Here is a 21,617-nt window from a genome sequence, read left to right as displayed (position 1 = left end):
ACCAACTCATTTGCCCTCCCATCACCCTCCTCGGCACGGACCCCCTCGCCAACCCCCAACCTCCACCCCGGCACGGCCCCCCCCCCCAACCTCCACCCCGGCACGGACCCCCTCCCCAACCTCCACCCCAGCACGGACCCCACCCAACCACCAACCTCCACCCCAGCACGGACCCCCCCCCCAACCTCCACCCCGGCACGGACCCCCTCCCCAACCTCCACCCCAGCACGGACCCCCCCCAACCCCCAACCTCCACCCCGGCACGGACCCCCCCCCCAACCTCCACCCCAGCACGGACCCCCTCCCCAACCTCCACCCCGGCACGGACCCCCTCCCCAACCCCCAACCTCCACCCCGGCACGGACACCCCCCCCAACCCCCAACCTCCACCCCAGCACGGACCCCCTCCCCAACCTCCACCTCGGCACGGACCCCCTCCCCAACCCCCAACCTCCACCCCGGCACGGACCCCCTCCCCAACCTCCACCCCAGCACGGACCCCCCCCAACCCCCAACCTCCACACCGGCACGGACCCCCCCCAACCCCCAAGCTCCACCCCGGCACGGACCCCCTCCCGGCACTCCCCCGGAGCCCAGCCTACTCTAACCACCCCCCCCCCCCCCGCCGCACACACACACAAGCCGAGACACACCTCTCCTCACGCAATCAGTCTGCGGCCACGCCATTTCCTGCCCAGAGCCAACCCCCCAGGCCGTCACTCACCTCCTCGCTGGTCGGCGTGAGCCTGGAGCACCGGGTCACGCCGATGAAAAGGAGGTTTGATTCACGTCGACATGAACGGTCATCACGTCGACGGGACTTCGGCCCATCCGGAAGGGAGAATATCGGCAGGCTGAAAATCGGCTGCCTTGCGCAGACCCGTGACATTCTCCGCGGCAGCGGCGCCATTAACGCCCCGCCGACTTATCTCCCTTCGGAGACTTCGGCAGGGGCAGGATTCACGGCGGCCAACGGCCATTCTCCGACCCGGCGGGGGGTCGGAGAATGACGCCCGAGGTGTCTGTTTTGTATTTTATCTGAAAGACAGCATCCACTACACTGCTGCACTCACATATCGGCCGGGCTTTTATGTTATAGTCTCTTTAATGGAGGGCCACTTACATGGGTTTCAGGGCAGATGTGTCTGGAACTGTATTTCAGTACGGTTAGCAGAGTAGCCAAGAGCGAGAAAGTTAAAGGGAAAATTGGCAAGAAATAGGAATGAACATAGAATGCAGAAGGAGGCCATTTGGCCCATCTAGTCTGCACTGACACACATTAAGCCCTCACTTCCACCCTATCCCCGTAACCCAATAACCCCTCCTAACCTTTTTCGACAGTAAGGGCAATTTAGTATGGCCAATTCACTTAACCTGCACGTCTTTGGACTGTGGGAGGAAACCGGAGCACCCGGAGGAAACCCACACAGACACGGGGAGAACGTGCAGACTCCGCACAGACAGTGACCCAGCGGGGAATCGAACCTGGGACCCTGGCGCTGTGAAACCACAGTGCTATCCACTTGTGCTACCTGCTGAATAGGTCGCACCTCATTGTTAATCGCGGCAGGACTGCAGGACGGAGAGGTTCTCAGCTTAAAATACGAATTTTATTCCTGCTTTTCTGTTTCCCGAAGTTGGTTCATTAAGCATGAAATTTAGTTCAAAGCTCTGTGAAGGCACTTATTTCACACTGCTTTGGTTACAGGTTCAACCAGCAGATCCAATTGTAGCTCAAGTGCTCTGTGTGTACAAAAGCTTTCATCAAGTTCTCTGCAAGGGTAATGCATGGAGTGTCCTGCCATTCTGACAGCAAGCTTGTCATCCACCTGGCTATTGCTGCTTCCCCAGAACCAACACTTCACTTTTCAGGTGCAGACAGCTGACGTAGCGGAGTGGGGGAGAGCGTGACGGCAACTTTGATAATTCCAGATATAAGGTTGGAAAGTCTGCTTTTAGACGCTCCAGTAATGTAATCTGCTCCGCAGGCAGTTTGAAAAGCTTCCTGGCATGTCACATGTCTTCACAAATCAGAATTAGCACCAGGCAGTTGTAGCGAAAGCGAACAAGTGTCGGTGTTAAAAAAAAAAGAGAATAATTGACGGTTTCAAGCTCTGCTTTGCAGGGTCAGGAATGTGAACATTTCTGATCAAGACACTGGGGGTGATTTTGAGCCCGCGTTAGCCTATAATGGATATGGAACAAGTGTTGGGGAGGCATTTTTATGAAGCTCCCCATTGATTGCTGAGAATAAGTAGCAAAGGAAAAGAAAAAGAAAATACATAACAGGGAAACACAAGTACACAATGTAAATAGGTGAAGCACACAGGAGTGTAGTATTAATCAGGTAAGTCCATTAGAGGGTCGTTTAGGAGTCTGGTAACAGTAGGGAAGAAGCTGTTTTTGAATCTGTTCGTGCTTGTTCTCAAACTTTTGTATCTCCTGCCCGATGGAAGAAGTTGGAAGAGTGAGTAAGCCGGACGGGAGGGGTCTTTGATTATGCTGCCCGCTTTCCCAAGGCAGCAGGATGTGTAGACAGAGTCAATGGATGGGAAGCAGGTTTGTGTGATGAGCTGGGCTGTGTTCACGACTCTCTGAAGTTTCTTGCGGTCCTGGGCCGAGCAGTTTCCATACATGACTGTGATGTAGCCAGATAGGATACTTTCAATGGTGCACCTGTAAAAGTTGGTGAGAGTCATTGGGGATACACCAAATTTCCTTAGTTTCCTGAGGATGTATAGGCACTGTTGTGCTTTCTTGGTGGTAGCGTCGACGTGGGTGGACCAGGACAGATTTTTGGTGATGTGCACACCTAGTCATTTGAAGCTGTCAATTATCTCCATCTCGGCCCCGTTGATGCTGATAGGGGTGTGTACAATACTTTGCTTCCTGAAGTCAATGACCAGCTCTTTATTTTTGTTGGCATTGAGGGAGAGATTGTTGTCGCTGCACCACTCCACTAGGTTCTCTATCTCCCTCCTGTATTCGGACTCGTTGTTGTTTGAGAATTAGGAGCAGTTGAAGGCCATTCAGCCCCTCATGGCTGCTCTGTCATTCAATAAGATCATGGTTGGTCTGATTGTAATGCCCAATTTGCATCCTGCCTACCCCCTCCCCCCCCCATAACCTAAAAGCCCCTTTGTTGTGGTCAGGTGACCCACAAACTCCCAGATTGAGGCGGAAATATTGGGTTTTTTTTCAGGAGTATGGATAAAAGGTCGAAATGTGGAAGCCAGGTTTAAACCTAGCTGGACTCTGCAACTTGTAAACTGCCGAGCTGGAACAGAGAGCATTCATTCTGTCAGGCCTCAGACATTCAACTTCCCATTGAAACCAGACAGGCCTGGAACTGGCCAGCCAGGTGCTAACGGCCACATTGTTTCAGAACGAACCGATGTTTACACCTCCAGTGTTAGGAGAACGCTACGCAGACATGGTGGCACCCAGCTCAGTAGGAGGCCAGAGGCATAGCGTGACAAGGACAGCACTTGACAGTTGAAGGTTCAAGACCACGTTCTGCTACCTCGAAATATGGAACGTAGTCACCTCATTGGATCTACCTGTCCCTGCACAAGGCTGTTGTTGGACACAGGCCACAGGATCATCTAAAATGGGGCAACAGCATGAAGAGGGGGATGAAAGAGGCAACCTGAAGCCCCAGCGCTCTGTGCTTTTAGTACCTTCTTCAACGGCGTCTCCAGGGAGCAGCTTTGACTGCCGGCCGAGCAGCACAGCATCTTCACCTCCTTGTACCTTGTGTCGAGCATCATCAGACTGACCAGGCCCAGAAGACCACCCCAGTGAGATGACCCGAAGACCAGAACCAGCCATAGACGAGAGGGGAAACCCAAATCGGTGACTGCAAATCCCGAAACATCAGCCAACCCTCAAAGACCGAGGAACAGCCTGTCCCAGCCTTATTGAGGGTATTACCAAGTCTTGTCAGACAAGCAGTTCAAACACAGCAATAGGGACCTGTGGATAGCATGTAGTGAATCCTCGGAAAAGTGTGTCAGAAGTAGATAGCTCGTGTAGATTTGAGACTGTTTACTTCGAGATTGAAGATTGTTGACTGAAGAGTCCTGTGAAGAGTGTTATAGAGTTTAATTAAAGTACAATAGTAGAGTTTGATTAAAAAAAAATTTCCTCGCTAAACTGTGCAATAAAGTTGTGTTTGACCTTCACCTGACACGTCCTCTTTGTTTATCTCACCATGTAACTCACCTGAGTTGAAAAAAGTTGCTGCAAACTGGTCAAGTTTCGCTGGGGTACTTTTACCACCTTTCACTTTACATCATTGTTAATCAAGAATCTACCTCTACCATAAAAATACCCAGACTCTGCCTCCACTGCCTTTTGAGGAAGAGAGCTCCAAAGACTCTCTACCATACAAGGGAAACAGTTCTCCTCATCTCTACCTTAAAAAAGCATCCCATTATTTTTAAACAGTTACCCCTAGTTCTGGAACCTAGATTCTCCCACAAGAGGAAGCACCTTCTCCACATCCACCCTCTAAAGACACCTCAAGATCTTATATGTTTCAATCAAGTTGCCTCTCGGTAGCACAGTGGTTAGCACTGTTGCTTCACAGCGCCAGGGACCCAAGTTCGATTCCTGGCTTTGGTCACTGTCTGTGTGGAGTCTGCACGTTTTCCCCGCGTCTGCATGAGTTTCCTCCGGGTGCTCCAGTTTCCTCCCGCAAAGTCCCGCTAGACGTGCTGTCAGGTGAATTGGATATTCTGAATTCTTCCTCGGTGTACCCCAACAGTGTGGTGTCTAGGTGATTTTTGCCCCTTCATTGCAGTGTTAATGTAAGCCTACTTATGACACTGATAAAGATTATTATTATCTTACTCTTCTAAACTCCAGTGGATACAACCCTAGCCTATCTAACCTTTCCTCATCTATTCCAATTTGCTCAGAATCTATGGTTGCAGTTACAGATGTGTTCACATTGCCCTTGTCCTATAGTGGTAAATTATCGCAAGGCTTAAACTGGCTAACCATTTACTCTTGCGTTCAGCTATGTGAGATTCGGACAGGCATATGTTGAAGGGTAGAACTCAAAAATGGCAGTGCGGGTCAAATCAACCTGCACATTGACTCGCAACACGAACTGACTGCTGCGCGTGCTTTTGACAGACCCCTTTTCACCAAAGTTGCGTCCAATGCAACTGCCTCAGAAACATGCACGTGCATCTCAGTCGCCACTTTTGAATATTACCAGTGCAGACACGATGGGCCAAATGGCCTCGGTGGGCACCACAGCAATTCTGTGGTTAGGTGGCCATGTAGTGGCTAAATGTGGACACTGTACTGCTGAACTTAGCATTTCATGTCACTTCAAAGATTGGGTAACTTTCTAGCTAAGATTTTCATTTTTCTGAAGTTTTGCTGATATTATTTTGCAGGCAGCACACACGATGTTGACACGCTTAATGAAAGCCAACCACTGAATCACATTTTCTTATTGAAGTGTGACGTCTCTTCTCATCAAGTGTGTCTGATAACAATAAAAAACTTGAAAGAAAATGAAATTCAGCACTAAAAATGGCCATAGTTTGCAGAACACTCATGCAACTGAGAGTGAAGAACAGAACAGTTTGATGGAAAATAGACAGATTCCTGGTGATCTCCAGTGCTTACTGTCAGGAAAACAAAGGTAGTTTTAGGGCCGTGTTTTTCAAACTGTTTTTCCTGCAACCCACTTTTTCCAACCGGCAAGCCTTCGAGAGGCACGCCGACCGACTTTCTCAACCATACTGGCCGACCAGCGTGACCCATACCGCTCAAACTTTGTGACACACCATTTTTGCTTACCTTTAATGTGACAGATGGGCCTGCTTGGTCCTCACAACCTCACTTGCTTTGTTATTCAATGTTACATTTCTGGTAAGGACTTCAGCTGATGATTTAAGTTCTCGCTGCATCCTTTGAGCAAAATCAAGAGGTTTGTCTAGAACTCGTCATGCTTAGTCTTCAAATGCCTTTGAAGTTTTGAGGGTTTTAAACTTTCATTTGCCAGTACTTCCCTGCACATAACAAACATGGGCTTTGCATCCTGATTTGATTTGACACAATTAATAAAGCCATATCCCAAGAAATCATCTTTATACTGCTTTGTTCCTGATCTCAGATTCTTCTTGATGTGTTGTTCATCAGAGGCACTGGAGCTCACAGCAGCACTGCTTTGCCCTGCTGTGGACTCTCCTGTGAAGTTCTCTCCAGCAGATTCAGTTGTGAGATCCTGGCCCGTTTGTGGCTCTGGCCCTCTCCCTTATTATGAAATGATCCAGCTTCAGTCCTTCTCCCAGTCCTGCTACTTGCTTGCTGGCAGCGACAAAATGGAAGAATCTCTCCTCCGTGATTTTGCACCCAAAACACGGGCAGGGCGACATCAATGTACATGCTGGGTGCGTGACCTGCTCTCTGCCACCTCTTCTAGCGCAAAGACTCTGCCATCTTTTCAAATAAATTTGGTGTTGGGAACGTGCGCTGACGTCAGGAGGAGGCAATCTGCGCAACTAGTCTCCGGACCTGCGCACTGCTGGAACTGCCCGAGGGGGGCATGCATGCACGGGGCAGCCGGTATTCTCAACCTAAAAGCCAAACGTGGCTGGCATTTTTAAAAGCCGGCTGCGGCCGCTGGCCTTTTCGCCCACAATCGGGAACGGCATGGCCTATCACTCCATAACCCTCCCGACATCCCCGCGACCCGACTCTGAGTTTGAAAAGCCCTGTTTCAGGGGATTTATAGTTGTATTGGTAAACATTAGAAATAAGGTCTAAGTTAAAGTGGGTTTAATTTAATGTTTTTGTCCTGGAAGAGTAAAACTTGTAGTTAGATTCATGTTGGACACATGTGTTTTACTACCTGTGCGGGCTGGTTAAGTTCCAACCGTGTATAGGCATGTGGTCATTGCTTAGCAACAGGAGGCCACCTTCTTTTGTTCTTAGTTTTAGCTGGAAGCCAGAGCTGTTGGTGTCAGGATCTTGGAGAGTGAACATCTCTCAACTTTGCCAGAAGAAAGACTGGACAGGACGGAAGCTGCAAAGAGGCAGGCTTCTTAAAGAACAAGCTGCAGTCCAGATAACCAGGGAATTGAGACACATGGGGCTGGATTCTGCACCCCGCAGCGCCACATTTCTGCCTCGACCCACTGGCGGGATTGTCCATTATGCCGGCCAGTCAATGGGGTTTCCCACTGTGGGGCAGCCCCACCCATCGGGAAACCCCCGGGCGCCGGCAAAACGGAGACTCCCGCCGGCGGAGAATCCCGCCCAATGTGTGACTAAGAAATCTGAAGTTCAGAGAACAGGGGCAAAATTCTCCTGAAACGGCGCGATGTCCGCCAACTGGCGCCCAAAACGCATCTTTGGGGGCCGAGCCCCAACATTGAGGGGCTAGGCTGATGCCGGAGGAATTTCCGCCCCGCCAGCTGGCGGAAACGGCCTTTGCTGCCCCGCCAGCTGGCGCGAAAATGACATCTCGGGGCGGCGCATGCGCGGGAGCGTCAGCGGCCGCTGACAGTTTCCCGCGCATGCGCAGTGGAGGGAGTCTCTTCCGCCTCCGCCATGGTGGAGACCGTGGCGGAGGCGGAAGGGAAAGAATGCCCCCATGGCATAGGCCCGCCCGCGGATCGGTGGGCCCCGATCGCGGGCCAGGCCACCGTGGGGGCACCCCCCAGGGCCTGATCGCCCCGAGCCCCCCCCAGGACCCCGGAGCCCGCCCACGCCACCTTGTCCTGCCGTTCAAAAGGTGGTTTAATCCACGCCGGCGGGACAGGCAATTTATCGGCGGGACTTCGGCCCATTCGGGCCGGAGAATCCAGCGGGGGGGCCCGCCAACCGGCGCGGCGCGATTCCCGCCCCCGCCGAATATTCGGTGCCGGAGACTTCGGCAACCGGCGGGGGTGGGATTCACTCCAGCCCCCGCCGATTCTCCGACCCGGCGGGGGGTCGGAGAATGACGCCCCAGAGGTCAAGGTATTGTTCAGAAGGATTCAGGGAAGAGCAAACAAGTTGATTTGATGTGGAGATGCCGGCGTTGGACTGGGGTGAGCACAGTACGAAGTCTTACAACACCAGGTTAAAGTCCAACAGGTTTGTTTCGATGTCACTAGCTTTCGGAGCGCTGCCCCTTCCTCAGGTGAATGAAGAGGTATGTTCCAGAAACCTCTTCTGGAACATACCTCTTCATTCACCTGAGGAAGGAGCAGCGCTCCGAAAGCTAGTGACATCGAAACAAACCTGTTGGACTTTAACCTGGTGTTGTAAGACTTCGTACTAAGTTGATTTGAGTTAAAGAGACAATCGCAGTGTTATAACCTGGCTGCTTACCATTGGCTGGGGACTAATGACAATCCCACAATTCTGTGGGAGTATGAGCTTCCCCAATGAGGGGGCGGAGAAACCATTAGCAGACTCCCTGTATAAATAAAGCTGGCCAGTTTGGAACCAGCAGGAAGTAGTAAGCAGCAAGTGAGGTTGCTGCTGTTGTGTATATATATATAATATATATGTTATTGTAAATAAATGTTATTTCTTTGTACCTTTGAAACTCGTGCGGATTCTTTGTGGCCCTTACAAAACTGGCGACAAGGGTTAAAGTGAATAGCTGTCTACACTGCTGAAGCCACCTCCCTGGATTTTTGTTGGATACAGGTTGGAAGTTGTTTTCGATTACACCATGCCTCTGTATGGACGTTTGGATGTTTTTGTTGCTGCGCTGGAAAGCTGGAACCAGTATGCACAACGGATGGGTTACTATTTCCGGGCAAACAATATCACTGAAAACGGGCGCCAGGTGGTCATATTGCTCACTGCCTGCGGCTCACATACGTTTGGGGTGATTAGGAGCCTTACGAATCCAGCTGCGCCGGACACCAAAACGTTTGATGAACTTGTGAATTTAGTGGGGCAACATTTTAACCCAACCCCATCCACGATAGTCCAACATTACCGGTTTAATACCCCTGAGAGGACCCCAGGAGAATCACTTGCCGACTTTCTATCCAGGCTACGCAGGGTTGCGCAATATTGTGACTATGGTGAGACCTTGTCAGAAATGTTACGCGACCGTTTGGCTTGCGGTATTAACAATGCGGCCACCCAGAGAAAGTTGTTAGCTCAGCCAACATTAACTTTTCAACAGGCCATTCAAATAGTATTGTCCTGAGAGAGCGCAGAACGAGGAGCGCAGGAGCTACAGGGAATGGAAGTGCATGCCTTGGGGCGCAACCCCTTCGATTCGAAAATGTCCCCCCGCACTCCTGCGGTACCTTGGGCGAGACAACTTCTGGATCGACGCCAGTGGCCGTCGGACATTCCTCCCCGAAGGGAGCCTTCTCCAGAACCAATGGATGAGGAGCCATGTCCGTGTCAGACTTGTAGGCGCCGACCCCGTCGCGGACGCCGGTCCTGGGGGGCGCCAGAGGTGCCGTCGTTTCGACTGAAACTGGGACCAGCCCAGGGGCTGTACCTTCCATGTGGATGAACCTGCGGCGACTACTCCTGAGGACATGGAGACGGATGACGACTGCCTGTAGCTGCATTGTGTGGCAGCTCCCTGTGTGGCCCACATTAAGGTGACAGTATGGGTCAATGGTCACCCGCTTGAGATGGAGTTGGACACTGGCGCAGCGGTCTCCGTGATCGCCCAGAGGATATTCGACTGCATCAAGCAGGGTATACAGACCCTTACATTAACCGACACACAGGCCAGGTTGGCCACCTACACGGGGGAACCATTGGATATTGCAGGAACTACAATGACCCCTGTTGTTTATGGATGCCAGGAGGGGCGTTTCCCACTTATCGTGGTGCGCGGCCATGAGCCCAGCCTGTTGGATCGGGACTGGTTGCGCCATTTGCGGTTGCAGTGGCAGCACATCCTCCAAACAGTTTCTGGAGGGTTGACTGAGGTGCTAGGACGATACCCAGATGTATTCCAGCCCAGTTTGGGGAAAATATAAGGGGCCCTAGCCCCTATCCAAGTCGAACAGGAGCCATGCCGCGCTATTTCCGGGCGCGCCCGGTGTCTTATGCCTTGCTCGAGAAGGTAGAAGGGGAGCTCACTCGTTTGGAAACTTTGGGTATTATCAGGCCCATCCGTTTTGCTGACTGGGCAGCACCAATTGTACCCGTGATGAAGCCAGATGCCACAGTTCGCTTGTGCGGCGACTATAAACTTACAGTTAATGCGGCTTCACGACTCGACCGATGCCTCGCATAGAGGATCGCTATGCAAAGCTTGCAGGCGGACCCTCGTTCACAAAATTAGATATGAGTCACGCCTACCGACAGTTAAGCTGGACCCTGCCTCCCGACCATATGCAACGATTAATACACACCGGGGGCTGTATGAATATACATGTTTGCACTTTGGAGTATCCTCTGCCTGCGCTATTTTTCAACGCGTTATGGAGGGCATTTTGAGAGGTTTACCGCGTGTCGCTGTCTACTTAGATGACGTTTTGATCACAGGGACGTCAGAGCAGGAACATTTGGAAAATCTGGCGGCTGTCCTTAGACGCTTTTCAGAGGATGGAGTCCATTTACGTCGCACAAAGTGCGTCTTTCAGGCGAAGGAAGTAGTCTACCTGGGTTATCGGGTGGACCGCAAAGGTTTGCACCCCGTCGCTGAGAAGGTGCGCGCGATTCAACAGGCCCCCGCCCCGACTGACACTTCGCATCTTCGTTCTTTTCTCGGCCTTGTAAACTATTACGGGAAGGTCCTCCCGATTCTGGCAACTACGCTGGCCCCGTTGCATCTTCTGCTAAAGAAGAATCACACCTGGGTTTGGGGTCAGCCGCAAGAAACCGCTTTCCGGCGGGTAAAACAACAATTGTCGTTGTCTGGGTTACTAACCCACTATGATCCTGGAAAGCCTTTGCTCGTCACATGTGATGCATCCCCGTATGGTATTGGGGCCATCCTGTCCCACAAGATGGAGAATGGGACTGAGCGGCCGATAGCTTTCGCCTCCCGCACATTGACTGCAGCAGCAAAAAAGTACACGCAGATCGAGAAGGAGGGCCTGGCAGTGGTCTTTGCGGTGAAACGTTTCCACCAGAACGTGTATGGCCGCCACTTCACTATCGTGACTGATCATAAGCCTCTGCTGGGACTTTTCAGAGAGGATAAACCAATACCACCCATTGCTTCCTCATGGATCCAGCGCTGGGCTTTGTTGCTTGCTGCATACGAGTATTCTCTGGAGCACAAACCAGGTACGCAGATAGCGAATGCCAACGCACTGAGCCGATTGCCTTTATCGACCGGCCTCATGTTGACCCCCACGACCGGTGAGGTGGTTTCAATCCTAAATTTTATGGACACCTTGCCTGTCACGGCATCACAGATCCATGAGTGGACCCAGACGGAGCCAGTCCTGTCAAAGGTTCGACACATAGTCCTGTATGGTGGGCAGCATAGACAGCTCCCAGGCGAGTTGCGGGCATTTTCCTCCAAGCTGTCAGAATTCAGCGTGGAACACGGCATCCTCTTGTGGGGGACGCGTGTGATTGTCCCGGAGAAAGGACAGAAGCTGATACTAAGAGACTTGTACAATGGGCATCCAGGTGTGACCACAATTAAAATGTTGGCCCGGAGTTATGTTTGGTGGCCAGGCCTCGACGCCGACATTGAGAAGGTGGCCCAAAACTGCCCCATTTGCCAGGAGCCTCAGGAGCTTCCACCGGCCGCATTCCTACATCACTGGGAATGGCCAGGGCGGCCTTGGGTGCGCTTGCATGCAGATTACGCCGGCCCTTTTCAAGGATCCATGTTCCTTTTATTAATCGACGCCCAGTCTAAATGGCTAGAGGTGCATAAGATGCTCGGCACAACGTCCTGCGCAACAATTGAGAAGATGCGTTTGCCTTTTAGTACACATGGCCTCCCTGAGGTGCTGGTCAGGGATAATGACACTCCATTCACCAGTGAGGAGTTTGCGAGGTTCATGAAGATGAACGGCATATGCCATATCTGCACTGCCCCTTACCACCCGGCTTCAAATGGGTTGGCGGAGCACGCAGTGCAGACATTCAAACGAGGCCTAAAGAAGCAGTCTTCCGGGTCAATGGACACGAGACTGCCTTGTTTTTTGTTTTCGTATAGGACCACCCCCATGCGGTGACTGGGGTAGCTCCCGCAGAACTCCTAATGGGCCGGAGACTTCGCACCCGCCTTGGTATGGTTTTCCCGGACATTGGCGCAAAAGTACGCCGCACACAAGAACGGCAGAGACAGGGTTTTTCTTGGCATCGGCTGATTCGGCAGTTTGCGCCCGGTGACCCAGTGTTCATTCACAATTTTGCTGGTGGTGCCCAGTGGGTCCCTGGCGTAATCTTTCGCCAAACGGGCCCTATATCTTACCAGGTGCAAGCCCAGGGTCGTCTCCAGCACAAACATGTAGACCACGTTCGGTCCAGAAGACTATCCCTTCCAAAGATTCCCCGGAGCTCATTTCTACAGCCGCAGAGACCAGAGACAATGGAAAGTAGTCCTCACAATCTTCCTCTGGTGCCTCACTCAAAGCATGCGCAGGTCGTTACAGAACCACGCGGAGATAGAGACGCCGAGATGACAGAGGCAGCAGACTCTGACTCCGAGTTGGAGACACAGGACGCATCAGACGGGGAATCCTCGGGCCCACGGGCCGTGGATGTACAACCGTTACGCCGTTCATCATGGAAGCGCCGGTCCCCGTCTCGTTACACACTGCCCGATCCAGCGCCTCGTGCAAATGGTGTTCGGCCTGCGGCAAAACGAGTCCGACACCCTCTTTCGCCAGGGTCTTCGGTGGATTCCTTGGACTTTGGCGGGGGGGAGGGATGTTATAACCTGCCTGCTTACCATTGGCTGGGGACTAATGACAATCCCACAATCCTGTGGGAGTATGAGCTTCCCCAATGAGGGGGCGGAGAAATCATTAGCAGACTCACTGTATAAATAAAGCTGGCCAGTTTGGAACCAGCAGGAAGGAGTGAGCAGCAAGTGAGGTTGCTGCTGTTGTGTATAGAAATGTTATTGTAAATAAATGTTATTTCTTTGTATCTTTGAAACTCATGCTGGATTCTTTGTGGCCCTCACAAAACGCAGTAACTGGACCTAAAGTGGAATTGCAGACTCCAGAGGTAGGTGAAACATTTGATGTCTTTTTAATACCATCTGGGAATCGAATATTAAAGCAATTATGAGGAGTTTGCACAGCAGTTAAGACAAAGAAATCCTAAAGGGTTGATGTGAAGTACTGACTGGATTTGCTGTTAATGTGGCGCAGAGGTTTTGTTTGAAAGTGTTCTTTGTGAAACCTGGACTGGGTTTCGGAACGCAAACCGCTAAGGGAAGGCATTATTGTGTGAGAAAATGTTAAAGCATGTTTTTGGGAGTCGAGTCTGGAAACTCAACGTAATCATCACCTGGGGGGATTCTGAGGAGAAACCCATAGAAACTAACTTGAGTTCAGAGTGGAATTCATGCATTTGATCGCATGTATTTGTGTGCTTAAAAGGGACTTTGTGTTAATCAGACTATTGGAGCTTATGATATACTTTGTAATCCATGTTAATCTTTAAATCTGTGCGCATTTCTGTACCAGCCTCCCCGAACAGGCGCCGGACTGTGGTGGCTAGGGGCTTTTCACAGTAACTTCATTGAAGCCAACTTGTGACAATAAACGATTATTATGGTTATTACCATTTTTTAAGCTAAAGGGGGGGAAGTAAAGGAGTATTGTGTAATAATCCACCATTTCATGTTTAATAAATGTTTTTTTCTTGTTGTTCGAGCTAATTTACGATTTGGTGACTCCGTCTCTCCACGTTTTATTAAAATAAATGTTATGGGGTGGAATTCTCCATTTCAGAGACTAAGTGATGACGCCGGGACAGAATCGGTGGACTGCTTTGACAGCAAAATTGACGCCGATCCTGGAGCAATTCATCAACCGTTAATGTGGAACACAAGTGATTCCAATGAGATACAGTGTAGGATATGCTAGAGTTGGGATTGGCACTCAAGATACTGGCAAGTTGCAACCACACCTTGGCACACCACTCCCCCCACACACTAATCTCAGACAACAAGATGACACTGGTGCTGGAGAACGCCCATCCTGTTGATGGGTTGGCTGCGGCCAGAAGTTACGTAGGGGGGTGGCCTAGGGGGACACCCATTCGGCCTGTGGCACTAAGTTCACAGTGGGTAGTCAGCGGCGTGGGCAGGCACGTGGCTGTTTTGCAGGCTGCAGCAATGGTGTTCCATGCCCGTCCCCCCCGTCTCCACAGCCCATCTCCTGGCTGCCCCCCGTTACTCTCCCCATGGGCTGGCAGGAATCCCCCCGACCAGCGGCACAACCTACAGCACAGTACAGCGATGTTGGACAATTCTCATACTCCCTCTTTCTCCCTCAGCAGCCACTGCACCTACTTCTCGATCTTTGAAAGCACAAGTGAAACTCGCCGTCGGTAATTCTGCTTGGTGGAGGCAGAGCATCGTGGAAGCCCCGGAGAATACCGGGTCATGCCCGCTGATGATATGTGGATCGTGTTTACTCTACATGTGGAGTAGAACACATTGACGCAGCTGTCGATGCACCGAAGCATGGCATTTAAGTGTGCCGGCCACGATTTTGGCCTCACAACCGATTCTCCGCCCAATCGCCTTTCCCGAATTCTGGTGTCGTCCGACGGAGAATCCCACCCAAGGTGTTCTGGAATCTTTGCGTTCAGTTATTCCCCCCCCCCCCCCCTCCAAATAAGAGACAATTTAGCGTGGCCAATCCACCTACCCTGCGCATCTTTAGGCCCACGCAGGCACGGGGAGAATGTGCAAACTCCACACAGACAGTGACCCAGGGCTGAGATCAAACCCAGGTCCTTGGCGCTGTGAGGCACTACGCCACTGTGCCACGCTCTTCTCATCCAGTTATAACGTCAACTTGGATCAGAACAGTACAGTAGGACAACATGGTTATAGGAAACTAACCTCCAATGTACCTAAATAAGACTCACGGAGTTAATACATAAAGGCACAAAATGAGAGGTCACTGAGCCATTTGTTTCCACATTTGTGTAATCCTATAAGTTTACAGCTCAGGTAGACTGGAAATAGATTTCCACCTGCTCTTTCCCTTCTTCTCGACAATTTCCTCCCTTCCAAGTACACCCCAAATCTCTTTTGAAAGTTATCATTGAATCTGATTCCATCACACTTTCAGACAGGGCCTTCAAGGATTTAATAAGGCATCGAGTAAAAAAAAATACTCCTCAGCCCATCAGGTGTGCGCGCTCAGGGGCTTGGCCGCGGTCATTGCAGGAGTGCAATTTTACACTGGCTGGCCAATTCATGGCCATTCAGCGTGAAGCATGCTCTGTGAAAGGCTGCCAGGTGTGGTGATATACATCACTGTAAGTACACAAAGGGTTAATGTACAGACACTACACCTAGCTAAACACTAGAGGGAACACCAGAGACATGACACACAGACAGTCAACCAATAGGCCCGTAAGATAGGACACGACCAATGGGCATTCACGATACACACAGAGGTGACACTACCACAGGAGGGCATTACACCAACCCATATAAAAGGACACCTCACACAGGCTCAATCTCTTTCCAGTGGGGACACTCAGTGAGTACTGACATATGGTTGATTGAACATCACTCCCACCACGTGGATTGTAGCAGACTGGTTCGTCAGTCTGAATAGCTATATCAGGATTAACAGTAGAGTCGAATCCAAGTAGGAGAATTGTTAATAGTTTAATAAACGTGTCAAAGATATCTCCAAGTCTGAACCTTCCTTTGTCAGAGTGCACATCAAGGAAGCAGCCTATGCTACGCCAAGAGCATAACAAAACACCGGGGAGAGCGGAGGCTGAGAAAAAGGAGGGTGCAGGCCGGCACTTCTAATATACAACCGTGGGGGGGTGGGGGGAGAATGGGGAGGGACAAGCTCCATGGCAGCTGTTTCAGGGAGCCGTTGACCCATGTTAAATAAATATCCATGTTAAAACTAAGCCACGAATGTCAATGCAGCTCGATCATACACAGAGCTCAGTCCCCAGACATATTTGTTAACGTTATTGCAGCACTAATAGTTCATCCTGCCCTGGATCAAGGCTGCAGCTAAAATGTAAAAGCAGACAGTCTGCAAAAAATTGCTTTCAATTGGCCCCTTAATGGGCTAAATTTTTATTCGATTATCGGCGAACACGCTTCCGACTCTCGCACGTGTCCGGCAACCGATATATTGCACGAGTGAGTGATGCGGTGGGATGCACGTCTGATGTCTTCTCGCACAATTTCACACGCATTGCGGGTCAGGCACGTTCCCATCCAAGCAATTTAAATTCTGGCCCTCATCTCCAACTCCTTCTTTTGCCACTTATCTCAAACCTGTGCCACCTTCTGCCACTGGAGAGAATGTCTCCTTATTTCCTCTTTCATAACCACAGGATGGATTATTTCATCGAGTGTTCCAGAAAGGACAGATATTCAAGATGCGCAGGCCTGTGGTTTTTTTAACCAGCGTCCTCTACGGATGCTTTCTCTCGCTTGGAGGACCCGATCAGGAAATTGGGTCGCACGATCCGGCTTCGATTCTGCCCAAGCCATTTAAGGGAGAAGGTCACACTTCCAAGGCTCAAAACTGGACGCTTGCAATCTAACATTTGGCACTCCCAACATCACAGGATCACAGAATCGGTACAGAAGGAGGCCATTTGACCCAACCATGTCTGCAGCAGCTCTCCGGATGAACGATTCACCCAAAGCCATTTCCCGGGCTGCCTTCTCCCTGTAACCTTGCACATTCTGCCAAGGATCATTTTCCAAGGGACACCTTCCTTCCCCGGCTTAGTTCAAAATAAATGTGTTAAAACCCTTGGTGCAACAATAAGTCTTCCCACAAGTGGAGATATCTTCTCTACGCTCATCAAAGCACTCCGTTAAGTTTAAAGCTCTGCACCAAGTTACCTTCCAGCCTTTTCTTTTCATGAAAAAAAGGGCTCCAGCCTGTTGAGCCTTCTCTAATAGTTTGACACTCACAGTGGCAATATTCCCTGCAATTTGCCGAGCCAGAGAATCACAGAATTGTTACAGTACAGAAGGAGATCTCTCAGCCCATTGTGTCTGTCTCTCTGAATGAGCAATCCACTTTCTCCTGCCTTCCCCCTGTAACTCTGCGGCGCACTCTTCCTTTTTGGGTGACAGTCTAACGCCCCCTTGAAAGCCTCGACTGAACCTGCCTCCACCACACTCTCAGGCAATGCACTCATTGCGTCAAAAGGTTTTTCTTCACGTCACTCTTGCTCTCTTGTTTTCAAACCTTTCACAAATGGGGACAGGTTCTCCATACCTATATATCCAGAACCCTCATGATTGTGAACACCTCTGTCAAATCTCCTCTCCGCTTTCTCTTGTCCAATGAAAACAGTCACATCTCACATCTCCAATCTAGTTTCTCATGCCTGGAACCATTCTCCTGGACCTTTATTGCACTGTTTCCAATGTCTCAATTCACATCCTTCCTAAAGTGCGGTGCTTAGAACTGGATGCAATAGTCCACTCGAGGCCAAATTTCTCATACGTTGAAAATAATCCCCTTTCTCCTGCTGCAATCATATGGGGCCTTGGTGAGGTCACACCTCGAATATTGTGTGGAGTTTTGGTCTCCTTATCGGAGGAAGGATGTTCTTGCTTTAGAGGTAGTGCCGAGAACATTTATCAGACTAATTCCTGGGAAGGCGGGACTGACATATGAGGAGATTGAGTCGGTTAACATTGCATTCATTGGAGTTTAGAAGAATGAGGGGAGATCTCATATAAACCTATAAAATGGTAACAGGACTAGAGAGGATAGCTGTAAGAAGGATGTTCCCCATGGGCGGGGGTGTCCAGAGCCAGGGGCCACAGTCTGAGAATACGGGGTAGACCATTTAGGACGGAGACGAGAAAGTTCTTCACCCAGAGAATGGTGAGCCTGTGGAATTCGTCACCACAGGAATTAGTTGAAATTGGTCGAACATTGGTCAAAATTCTCCTTTTGGAAGTCTATGTTCTCTCGCGGAGCTGAATTGCACCGTTGGGAGCGCAAATCCGGAAGTTAGTTACAATCCTTAGCCATGCACGTTTTTGAATGCCGGGGATTGCGAGGGATTCCCTAGTCGGGAGGAGTCAGGTGGTAGGGGCTAGTCTGGTTGAGTCAGCAGGGTTTTGGGAAGGTCATGGGGGGGGGGGGGGGGGATGAGCCAGCGGAAGCAAAGGTAGTCAGATGGTCCAGTGGGGTAATTGAAGGGAAATCAAGTGGGGCGTTGATAGGGGTACAATGTGAATGATTCAGGGGGTCAGCTGTATCTTGACCCAGGAGTTGGACAAGGATTTTTCTGTCTAACATTTCCTGGGTAACTATCCAGGTTAGCCCCATGGAACTGTCCATGGTCTCCAACTCTAGATCATGGTTGGAGACATTTTTGGTGCATCGCGGGAGCAGAATGATTGCCCATTGGAAGTTTATGCTTTCCGGGCAATTCCCACAGAGTTGGAATTTGTGAGGAATTCCATTGCATATCTCGGGGGTGGGTCTGACCTCTAACTATCTGGAGGCTGGAATATTTGGGCCGAAATGTCGTTCTGCAAATTAAAACTTAAATTGAGGTCATAAAGGAAGAGGTGCAGATAAACTCTGCAAATAAATAATGCTTGTGAACATTGAGATGTCCCGAGGGTATGAGCGTTGCAATATAAATGAAACTTGCTTCTTCCTTCCTTTCCCTTACTCTTTACTTTCTCTTTCTTTCCTTGATTTATATCTCTACACCTTTCTGTTTCATTATCTTTCTCTCTTTCCCTCCCTCTCTCTGTCTCTAACTTTTCCCTCGTGATACCCTCTTTCTACCTCATTTTCTCTATGTATATCTCTCTCTCCTTGTCTCTTTGCATCTATCTCTGTGTCTGTCTCTGGCTTTCTTTGCCCCTCTCTCTTTCATCTTCACCCTCCCTCTTTTTCTATGTGTGTGTATGTGCATGTGGGTCTCTCACTCTTTCTCTGTCTCTTTGCCTCTCTCTCTCTCTCTCTCTGTCTGTCTTCCTCTCTCCCCTCCCCCCCCCCTCTCTCTGTCTCTTTACCCCCTCCGTGCATTTCTTTCTCCCTCTTTCTTTCTGTGTGCTTATGCGTGTGTGTGCGCCTGTGTGTGCATGAGAGAGACGTTGGCCAGGATTCTCCGAAATCCCGGCCAAATGTCGACGCTGTCGTCAAAACCAACACGACGACTCCGGCATCAACGGGCCTCCAGGCCCAGGCATTCATCCCTTCCTAGGGGGCTAGTACGCACCGGTGTGCTGTACCGCTGCTCTGGCGCTCGAAAGCCAGCGCGCCATGGCCGGCACGGGTCCGCGCATGAGTGTGGGTTGCCTTCTCCGTGCTGGTCCCCAGGCAATATGGTGGAGCCCTACAGGGGCCCGCCGCGGAGGAACATAGGCCCCCCCCGCACCGGAATGAGCCCGCCCACCGATTGGTAGGCCCTGATCGCGGGCCTGGAGGCCCCCCCAGGGCCCCACCAGGATGGCCCCCGCAGCCAGAATTCCCAGGTCCCGCTGGGTAGGACCATATGTAACCCACGCTGGCGGGACTCGGCTGAACCCGGCGTGCACAAGGTGCGGAGAGTTCCCGGGGGGGGGGCGCACTTTCAACGGCCCCCCACTGGCACGGTGGCGACCCCGGGAACTCCCGAACCTCATGCCCGCCGGGTTCAGCAGAGTCCCATCAGCGTGGGTCCTACCCGGGTCGGGGAAAATCGGCGGCCCGACGTCGTAGCCGCAGGATCGGAGAATCCCAGCTGGTGTCCGGAATTCTTCAGCCGTTGGGAGTCTTCGTTCCCGCTGGCAGTGCACCCCTGCCCATGGAATTCTCGATGGCATGGGGTGGCATCAGTGGGAAATCCCATTGGCAAGCGGCGGTAGTATAGAATCCAGCCGCCAGCCAACGGCGTGCCACCGAAAAACATGCGGCTGCGTGACGGGACAATCCCGCTCGGAGTCTCTATCACTCCGATTATCCCTTTTGCCTCTCCCCTTGTGTTGCTCTCTATCTATCTTTCTCTCCCTCACTCTATCTCCCACTTTCTGACTAAATAGTAGACTTTTAAACAAAATGTATTTAAAGCTGCTGTGGTGTAAATGAAGCAAATGAAGCACTGTGTCGCTTTTCCAACGGATCAAACGATATCCCAATGGATCCAAAGGCATATTCAATCATGGGAGTGAATGATGGTTTAATATAAAATATTGCTGCCAAGGTCCAGTGCTGCCAGAGAAGCTTGAACTTCATTGTGTTCCACTTAACACAATAAATAGACCCACAAAGGAAAGAACTGTCTTTAATTAGCAACCTTACACAGGGGTCAAGCATTACACTTATGCTGTGTTGCACAGTACATAGTTTGTCAAACACATATTAAAACATTAATTCACTTGACACTAACTTGGTGAATAGAACTTTAGTAAGAAGTTCAAAGGAAGAGCAATTGTAAGAAATGCCATGGGTGGGATTCTCCGATCCTGGGGATAAGTGTTGACGCCGTTGTAAATGCCGGAGCATTTTACGACGCCGTCATCTGATCCCGAGGATCAGCGATCCTGCGCCGCACAGGGGGCCAGCATGGCACTGGAGAGCCTCACCCTGCTCCAGCTGCAAAAACGGGCATCAGCACGGGCGCCGCTGGTCCACGCATGCGCGCCATGGCCGGCGCGGGTTCGCGCATTCACGTGGGTTGCCGTCTCCGTGCTGGCCCCAATGCAACATGGCAGCGGCCTACTGGGGCCCGGCATGGAGGAACATAGGCCCCTACCGGGATAAGCCTGCCCGCCAATCGGTAGGCCCCGATTGCAGGCTTAGCCACCGTGGACAATCCCCTGGAGCCGGATCCCCCCTCCCCCCCCCCCCCCCCGCCAACCAGGCCGCCCCCGCAACATGAACGCCGAGGTCCCGCCAGGTAGGACCTCACGAGAACGACGCCGGCGGGACTCAGCCAAACTCGGCAGGCACTCGGCCCATCACACGGGGAGAATCACCGGGGGGCATTGAGCGGCCCCCAACTGCCGCCAACCGTGCCGGCGCCATTGGCGCCGATTCTCCGGCCCAGTGCAGGGTCAGAGAATCCCGCCCCATATTTATGAATATTATAAAATTGTTGTTATGGGTCCAGACCAGAACCCCAATTATGGTTACGATCCTGGACTAGAACCCAACTATTTGAATTTGGTAATACTTTGAGGAAAGGTTACTGAACGGCAGGATTAATAACACTGACCAGTAGACAGATTTAATGTTAAAACAAATTTTAATTTGGACACAGAATTGAGCACATTAGCAACAAAGAAATAGCTTGACAGTTAACAGGTACACCATCTTAATGTGTTTCCTGAAACCTGCCTCTATGTTGCAATAAAGCAACCCATATCTTTCAAATAAAGGTAACAACCACATTTTACTTGTTTATCTTTTTGCAGTCCTGAGAGAGAGAAACCTTTTTTTTTTAGGGCCAGCCTGAAAACCTTCTTCTCAGCTTAGAACTCTGGAAGGAACTCATTTGTCCAGGCAGACCTG

The 21,617-nt window shown here is 50.9% G+C and overlaps 1 long non-coding RNA gene across 1 annotated transcript in view; it reads left to right on the top strand.

Moving 5' to 3' along the window:
* The window catches only part of LOC140392367 (uncharacterized), a 101,029-nt gene that overhangs the window by 29,164 nt on the left and 50,248 nt on the right, over window positions 1-21,617 (top strand). The window lies entirely within an intron of this gene.

This window comes from Scyliorhinus torazame, chromosome 16 (assembly GCF_047496885.1).
Source record: "Scyliorhinus torazame isolate Kashiwa2021f chromosome 16, sScyTor2.1, whole genome shotgun sequence".
NCBI lineage: Eukaryota > Metazoa > Chordata > Chondrichthyes > Carcharhiniformes > Scyliorhinidae > Scyliorhinus > Scyliorhinus torazame.
Note: the sequence above shows the minus strand (reverse complement) of the source record. Positions and strands in the feature narration are given on the sequence as shown.